Genomic DNA, 9,083 nt, shown 5'->3' on the forward strand with positions numbered 1-9,083 from the left:
GAAGGAACACAACTTTCAATTATCTGTAGGGTGATGATAAAGAAATTGCTCCTCTGTGATGTCAGCATGCCACAGCCCAGAAGGCTAAAAACATTTATGCAGATTTTATCTCCTGACACCAAGTCATGGATCCTGGGAATAATAATACCGTGCACTGACATTTTTTTAAATCAGAGCATCCCATGGGTCAAAGTTGAAAGACATAACCAATATTACAGCCCAGGGCAGACTGGGAGCTGCAGAAAGGGTTTTTCAGGGAGAACCTTCCACTGGGTCAGCAGGTGTGGAAGGGACCCCCTGGATTTCTAAACTCCTTCTCAGAGTGAGGCTGGAACCAATCCTAACCCCAGACTCTGCCAACAGCTTGTGTCTGAACGATTGTATGGGTGTAACTGAACCTTTGGATTAAGGATGCCACACCAGACATATGTATGTGAAAGTAAGTTATTTATTACAGTTGCCAGGTGAATAATTGTTTGCACCTGGTGGGTAAATACAATGCTTATTCTTCAAAAATCACTGGCCTATGGAACCACACAATGCTCATTCTGTAGGAAGAAGGAAAGGAAGGCAACCAGCCCAGCTGTGCCAAGTTTCACCAGTTCACTGGGCAGTCAGGTGTGACTTGGGGTCACCAACCAGGGACCACCACAGAGACCCCCAGGACAGAAGAATGTATGAGCATAGGGGAGGGAGCACCTCCATGCCAATGATTTCAGGGAAATTGTTATCATTTGTATGTTTTTCCTGGGAAAACCTATGAATATGTATGTAAAATACAGTGTATCAACAGGAGATTTTCCTGCACTCAGCAGGCTCAGTATTTCAGAGGAGATTTTGTGCATCCTGCTGAATAAAGAATGGCTGCTTCTTAATTCTACATTGGTATTAAGGAGTTTTTATTTTTACCTATTTTTTGTAAGATTATGATAATGATTGGACTACAACATCTCAATCAGAATTCTTTACTACACAATACAGGTAACTATGGCTGCTGTATAGCATAGTGCAGTATTTTTGAAATAATACCGAAGCAATTGTAGTGAAGCTAGAAAAATCAGTTTTTAACTAGAGTTTGGTATTGCTCATCCACACCCAGATGGGGGCAAATATCTGCCTTTAGCTTCAAGAGATAACCTGGAGGGGAGTCCCCTCTCCAGGGAGGAGTCTCCACACACGCTCCAAGGAGGGGGTGTGTGATAATATCCTGCCTTTAAAAAATGGACCTCGGCTTTTACAGTATCAGGGGATGGACTGTCAGCCAGATGTCCCCGGGCCCGCTGTCCCCAGCTCAGCAGCCTCAGATAAGTTATCAGTAGTATCACTTGTTGTTCACTTATCAGGAACACCTGCCACATCCTCACCTCGCTCTCAGGATGTTTGAATTTGCCAATGATGAGTCGGGCGAGTCTCAGCATTGTTCAACAGTAAGAGCACGGAGACACCCCCTTCTCCATCCACCGCTGACAGGGTGTTGTCAGAGTTGTTTTACCCCCGCTCCAGGCAGAGCATCCTGCTGCAACTACTCCTTTACTCCTCACGCTTTTTTCCTCTGGAGCACCGTAAGTGCTGGGTGTGGGTTGGAATACTTCTCAGAATGTTTTTCCCCTCTCATTCTGATTGTATGGACGGAGGAGCACTTACAGAGAATTTGTTTCTTTTGTTGCTTGTGCTTTTTGTGGGGTTTTTTATTCGGGTTTTTTTTTTTCCCCTTAAAGATCCTTATGAGCTGAGAGCAACGTTTCCACCTGCAGAAAGCTCAGCCAACTGGAGTGCTTGGATTCTGGGGGAAGAAATAGTTCTGATTTAATCACTTACAATGATGTTGTCAATGTGCAAACAAGCTTTCTAACTGAAGACTGTCATACCAGGAAAGCTGCTTGGCAGCTTTTTTATTTTTCACCAATTAAAAATGGTATCTTAAGGACGCTTGTGTTGCTTAAGGTAAAGCAAGTGTTATAAGGCACAATAGAGACTTTGAAAAGCAGCATTGGCTTGTTGTGATTAAAATTCAAATTTGTGTCACTTCAGTTGTCACAGACTCAGAAAAGCTTTACAAACTTGAGTCATCCTGGATGGCATCCAAATCTCCTACATACAACCTGTAAAAAATGGTCCTTTATAAATATATATCTGAAATATGCTACCCATTTTCTGGAGTGACTGTTTGATATTCTGTTGTCTTTGTGTTGTAAGAGCCTTATGCATGGCAAATAATACATAATTTCTTACTGTTTTCCTAGTAAGACCTTGAAACAGGTAGGAGTCAGCTTCCTAATAACATACACACTACTGAGAAAAATAAGAAATTATTAGGAAGTCACTTCTATTCTGGTACATGGTGCCTCAGACATTCCTGTAGACTGGAATTCAACCCTTTATATAAGCACTGAGTGAATATGAATGAAATATTCTCAAAGTACTTAAAACAGCCCAGCTCTGCCATCGACCACTGGACCTCCTGAGCAATTTCCCATCAGTGACTCCACATGAAAAGTGGGAACCAGAAGCAAATCAAACTCTCAGAACCCTAAAGAGCACCCAGTATTGATATTTTAACAGCTGTAGCAGACATTGAACAATATTAAAAAGGCAGAATTTCGTTTTTGGATCGAAGCTGAAGGAATCTGTGTTTTGCTATCTCTCTACCATTCTTGGGGACATTGCTTTACTAGATGTTATTTAAAATCAGAAATACAAACTTTTTGTGTTTCCCTGGTACATACCACAGACAATAAATTTGTCACTTGAAATCATCTGAGATCTGACCTCTACAGGACCCAACAGTGTGAGCTGTATATCCCTTTTTGCACCCTCATCAGGTACCACTCACTGCCAGCCCAGCTTGCCACTGAAGGAATTTGGGTTGTTTAAACATCCTGAAGTTTGTGTTTGTTTTGTTGACATTCAGAGGGCATTCTGTGCTCAAATGAAATATGGGACCTTGGTGAAACACTAACATCCAACCTTATCAGCAGTGTACCGATTTTCTCACGTTGTTTCTGGGTCTTCGAACTCTGAATAAAAAGTGCTTTTATAGTATCTAACACACAAATAATCCTCGTAGCAGCTTATGAACTGCTGTATTCTTCTAAAAATTATGCTGGCAAATATTTAAGGGGGGAAAGTGTTCTTTTTAGAAACTTGTTTGCTCACCTACTACCTTGTCATAATCTCCCTTTTAATTGCTGTGCATTTATTGGATTCTGACAAAGAGTTGCAAAACATGCCTCTGATGATTGCATACATCCAAACACATTTGGATAGCACTTGCCTCAAGCGATCGGTGCCGTGAAAGCAATTCTTATGTAAAAGGGGTGCAAAAACCCTGTAAACTGAAGAGGAGACAATGTTCTGTCATCTTCAGAAACACACAGTCAGTCAAACAATAACACCAACCGTGCTAAAACAGTGGAAAAACCCCAAGCATTGTACGTCAGCATTCCAGCGTCTTTCACAAATGATTCTTGCAGCTTTGTGACAAGAAGACACAAGACATCAATCTTCTCCCTATCCGCAGCAATAAAATAATATGCCACTTGGGACATGTGATTTATCTTTTCTGTCTCACGTGCAGGAAATGTTTTCTGCATGCACTAAAATGCTCTGAAATGCACACGCTACAGTGCTGTGCCAGTGGAAAAACCTCATTGGTTTAGCATCATAATAGTGATAAGTGAGGAGTAAGGTATGCCAGGGTAGATTTCTCAGCTGTATTTAGACATCTGGAAAAACTATTTGCACAGAGTCATCTAAACAGTTGACTCGGTTGCCTTAATGGGTCATCATTCTTTTCCTCCTGCGAGGAGGTCACCAGCACTCACAGATCACCCTGGCGTCACCATCGCTACTGGCACCTGGCTCCTCTGGCTGCAGAAGGCACCAAGGAGGAGCCAGTCATGCCAGGAGGGAAAGAATGAGGGGAACGAGTGCAACGCAAATTATAACTCAGGGAAAAGGCGGCGGAAGTCGCCAACGTGATTAAACCAAAGGATTCCTCAACCCAAGAACGGTCAAGGGCCTGCTTCTGTCGCAGGCATCTGTTAGGACACTGGTGTGTCTCAAAAACACTTGCAGTGCACGGCGGGTTCTGCCTGAAACACCCATTAAAGAACAATATTGGCAAGTGTGTGACTGGCTGCCCAGCAGCTCCAACATGTGTCCTCCTCTCCGCGTGCCTGCGCTGCCTCTTGCTTGAATTTAGTAATGAAGAAGATTAAAGCTGTCAGTTACATATAAGGGTTAAGAACTCCAACAGGATTTATGATCCCTGTGCAGTCTCCAGGGAGAATAAGCAGACTGCTCCCTGCCAAAACACTCCTAAGCTGCCCTGCAGTGAGGAGCATTACAGGAAAAGTACCAGCGAGACAGGGGGAGGGGGGAAAAGCTAAGGAATAGGGAAATGCATCTTACCTGCTGTGTGTATTCCCTGTTCTTACTTCACTGTACTTCCTCTTTTCTTTCAAGAAATGTATTTAATTGACTGAAATTTAATGCAAAGTTTAATTAAATCAAGTTACGGAGTATTAGTACATCCTCTGCTGCATATAGAAACTTCCTTAGAATAATGAATTTAAGGAACTCAGAAATAAGGAACTGCTAAGAATAGTGAGCTACTAATGAAGATGGCTCTTTTCTCAATTTGCTTATTCATTGCTTAAACTAATATTAATAGTTTACTACTGATGGATGAGACAATTATTATTGTTTTAGCACTCTCCTGGAGAATAGTGTTTATCAAACTGTAATGAAAGGTTACAGTATTTTAGTATCTGAAAATCCCAAAAATTAATTTCCTTTCAGCTCCTCTCCTCTAGGTATTAATAAAAGCAAACCTTCTGGAATTATCACAGGTCAGTCTCTTGTCAAAACATAATCATATCATCTGCCTTTTTGCACAAATCTACCAGTCAGCAGAGGTCTTTCAATCACTTATTTCTCAAAGTCATCGTGAAGGGGTTTTCGAGAGGACAGAAACCTCAGATGAGGGAAAAAAAAATAAATCTGTGATTTGACTGCAGATCTGCAGCTGAGGCCAAAAGCTTATGAGCTGCAGCTGTGTGAAGCCTCCAGCTGGAGGAACACGCATCTCTGCAAATATCAGAACCATCCCTCGACCGTGGCTCACCCCGCCGAGCAGTCCACGCTTCCACAGCTGCATCAGACTGTGGCAAAGGTGATGATAAAGGTTTACAAGAGCTTAAGCTCACCCACACGCTTAATCACGCCGTTCGCGTAATTTGGGCTGGCGTTCCTAAAAGCTGCCCCGTTGGCACCAAATCTGCCGCACACGGTCAGTGGGGGTGAGCCCGGCCTTGAACGTGGAGCTGGGACAGGGGAGAGGGGTGTTTTTCACTGCACAGCTTTTTCCCCGTTAGTGATGAAGAAGCAGAGTTTTGTCAGCCCCAAAAAAAGAGAGGAGCACAAGCCAGAGGGAGGGTTTTGCTCTCTGGCACAGGGAAGGGCCATGACGACTGCAGCTGAGTAGCCTTTTCAGGCATAATGCTGCGTGTCCTCACTTGTGTAGCAATTTATATCTTGTTTGCATAAGGTGTGTGAATGAGATGCATCTTTCCTGTGAAATGGGAGCATTTCTGAACAGTTATGTAATAAAGGTATTAGCGTGCCTGTCTGTGTGCATAATGCCAGAGGAAAGGGAGAATTGTGGCTGAAACTGGAGGAAAAATTAAAAGGCTTCAAGCTTCTCTATAACTCCAAATTTTTGTACATCTTTTGGTCATCTTTTGGACTTCTTCACATCATGAAACACTGGCAAATAGGGAATGCAGTGGGGTACAAATTGTGTACAATCAATCAACCAGCTGTGGCTCTGAGCCCCAAGCATTGCCAAAACTGGGTAAGGAGGGCAAGAATTTGATACCTGTGCATATTAGATTGACTCCAAAACATACATTCTTAGTATATCCTCAGTCTGAAGTAATTTTCTTATCATTTTATTGGGTGTTTTAATCAAATGACCATCCATGTGCAACAATTAATGTAACAAAAACCCCAGCAGATCACTTAGAGATGCAGCTCTACCTGGACTGTGCACTTCAGCACAGTTTGGGTTAAATTGGCTGCCAGAATGACTCATTGAACCTGGATCATTACATTGGAAAAGAGCTCTTCTGGAAGGAAATTAATGAGCTGAAGGTACAATCTAGCAAGACCCAGGATACCAGTATCAGTTCCAAGCAGAAAAAAAGGCGGTTTCTTTATGGAATATGTGTATTTTTGGATAGCGCTAAGACAGTGCCATAAGGAACTGTAGGAGGAGAGCAGATTACAAGCCAGGATCTCAGAAAAAGTCAGAGGCAGGAAACAAGCAGAAGAAGCTGTGGGGAGCCTGTCTAGATCCAAAAGTCTCTTTGGAGAGACAGAAGTTAGAAACTGAGAAGGCACAGAAAGAGAAAGACAAGTTAATATATCTTCAAATTATATAATGCTTCTATTGTTATCCCCATCCTTTCCATGCCAGAGCTAACAACTTCATAGATCTTACGACCCATTTTTTTGTGAGGAAATTAACTGAAGCAGTACTTCAGCACCCCCTTTCTCATTTTAGCTCCAGTGCTGAGCTCCTGTGTCAGTCTTGCCACTCGAGCAGCTGACTTGTTCCTTTTCCAGGCAATGCAGGACATTTTAGCCTTGTGTGAATCCCTTTCCAGCATGGCTCTGCCTCCATGTGGCCCAGAAGCCCCAGGCAGATGGCTGACAGCAGCTCACTGCATTTTGTCTCTAGCCACTCACTGAATACCTAAAAAATTCAAAGCAAGAATAAATGCAGTAAAGTGACAGCAAAGTTATCAGGAATACAGTTCCTTCCAGCATTTCACTGTTAGACACTAAAATCACTGTAAAACAAGGGAAAAAATCTTATTGTTTCTTGTTTCCTCAAGCCTCAGGATTTGGTTTTTTGCTAAGTTTAGCAGTAGTCTCATAGTCAGGTGACAGTAATTCTCTGTAATCCCTGACAAATTCTTTTGAAGTTTTCCTGTTCTGGAGTATGTAATTTTGTGGGCTTTCTCTCAGCTAATTTTACCTGTTTGAAAGTTAGATATCCTCCATAAGATTTAGGTGGCTTCTCCAATGGCAGGACAGGCACTTCCCATCTGTCTTACATTTTTATCTTCAGGTGGCTGAATCATTCACTGGAGATGCTTATCTCTCTCCATTAGTGCACTGTGAGAATAGGCAAGTAATTTAAAATTGATGTTTAAATTTAGATGGTTAAAATTCAAATAAATCAGTCTGTTAGTCAATAGATTAAAAAAAAACAAAAACATTGTGGACAAACAATCTTTATTAAAAGCATTTATCATTAACCCATTAGTGTCCAGAATATATTCAGAGTACATGGACTAGACCATTTTCTTTTCCTGGTCAATATTAAGACCATTCTGCCTATGTTGGCAAGAGTTGGTAAGAGGAATGTAATAACTTTTTAAATCAAAGCCCTGTTTATTGGCAGTGCTCCATTTCAGATGCATGAGATTAATTTTCCTATGCTGAGTTCTGATACTACATTCCCATGTCCTTATGTTTCTATCCTAGGGTGCTGTGTTGAATTGTGCTGAATTCTGATACTCTGCTGAAATGTACAGGAGCCTTGACTATCACGGGAATAACAGTTTCTAGATGGCTAGACTTGGCTTTTCAGGATCAGGGGATGCTTTTGAAATCCCCTGAATGATCCTTTGAATGATAATTCAAGATGGTCCCCAAAGACAACAGCAAACTTAATAACAAAGCCTATTCATTCTCAACTTGCTGTTTAAAATATGAGGGTTTTTTCCCCGTTTTCTAGGATTAGTTTTCTGCCACAAAATTGGAGAATTATAATCACAGAATACCAACACCTTGTGCAGCACGTATTAAAGGCAGCCCTGGATGCACGGATGAAATTCCCAGAAGCATTCACACACCAGCGTAATATTTGGTTAGCTCCCATACTTTACATATTTTCTCCTTTATTTTCATTTTTTTCCCCAGTGAATCATTAACTGAAAGCATTATTTTCTTACCAATAACAAAAAAAAGAGCAAACTTTATTTGATCAGGACCTTGACTCATGACCTTGTCCAGGCAGCAAAGTGAAATCTTGGGGCTACACCACTGTGGACTCAAGGAACAGAAAACTTCCATGGCTTGATCCCTGCACAGAGAGAAGCACTGCAGCATCCCGGAAATGCTTGTCTTCCCCAAATTTGCTTGTTTGTGTTATTTGGAGCTATCTGCCATCTTGGTACAAAGTGACTTCATCCCAGAAACTTGCAACCCCTCACAGGCAAGTGTCAAAGAATGCAAATAGTAAGGCAGAGAGTGTGGAAGTTTAATATTTACTTAGTGTTTTAAAACAGAATATCTGTTCCAACATATGTAGGGGTTCAGATGCTGTGGAAAAAGCAGAACTCTCATCTGAGGAGCAGTGCCCCAGCTATTCTTATCTTGTACTTTCCCTCTTCTGCTTTTCAGCTTTAACGAGATTTCACAAGCAATTCTGTTTCCACATCAATTTACACATTGCCATATCCTTGTCAGAATAATTTTTTGTAATTTTTTCTGTCTGGAACATTATGGAGAGGAGAGGTAATTGGAGGATGTGTGTAACTTCAAACACTTGTAGATTAGTATAAAGTTTGATAGTTTCTTGTTTATATTTCCCATGACTTACAGAATTGGGAAACAGGCCCAAATCAATAAGTTAGGTATAGGAACTGTGTAAATATGGCCACATCCCAATGTGCATTAAGCATTAAGTGTTAGGGGATTGGACACTAGGCAGTTTTTTGTTGATATATTGCACATCAATACAGCCTGTAAAAAGGATAATATGCATGTGGCAGTCTCATGGTGCCTGTTTTCAGAAATTAGAATACTAACATTCAGTAGGTCTTTATTTGTAGTTAATCCGTGTAAGTACAGGTTTAGTCTTTTATTATTCAAGATGCTGGCAACAGATATTCAGACACTACTTTGTAAATCCATCCCTTTATGTTCCAGGTTGTAGTTCAGAATAACCCAAGCCCAAAGCACCATCTCAGGCACTGGCATTTTGATATTTCTCTTGGAGCTGTGTA

General features: G+C 41.4%; 1 long non-coding RNA gene across 1 annotated transcript; it reads right to left on the reverse strand.

The window, feature by feature from the left end:
• Nucleotides 1-431: 431 nt before the first annotated feature.
• LOC135459671 (uncharacterized) lies at nt 432-4,974 on the reverse strand. Its single transcript, XR_010443072.1, has 3 exons — nt 4,836-4,974; nt 4,414-4,483; nt 432-1,783 (listed from the first exon to the last, which is right to left on the reverse strand). It is a non-coding gene; the product is annotated as an uncharacterized LOC135459671 (long non-coding RNA).
• Between the last annotated feature and the right edge of the window lie 4,109 nt (nt 4,975-9,083).

This window comes from Zonotrichia leucophrys, chromosome Z (genome assembly GCF_028769735.1).
Source record: "Zonotrichia leucophrys gambelii isolate GWCS_2022_RI chromosome Z, RI_Zleu_2.0, whole genome shotgun sequence".
Classification (NCBI taxonomy): Eukaryota; Metazoa; Chordata; class Aves; order Passeriformes; family Passerellidae; genus Zonotrichia; species Zonotrichia leucophrys.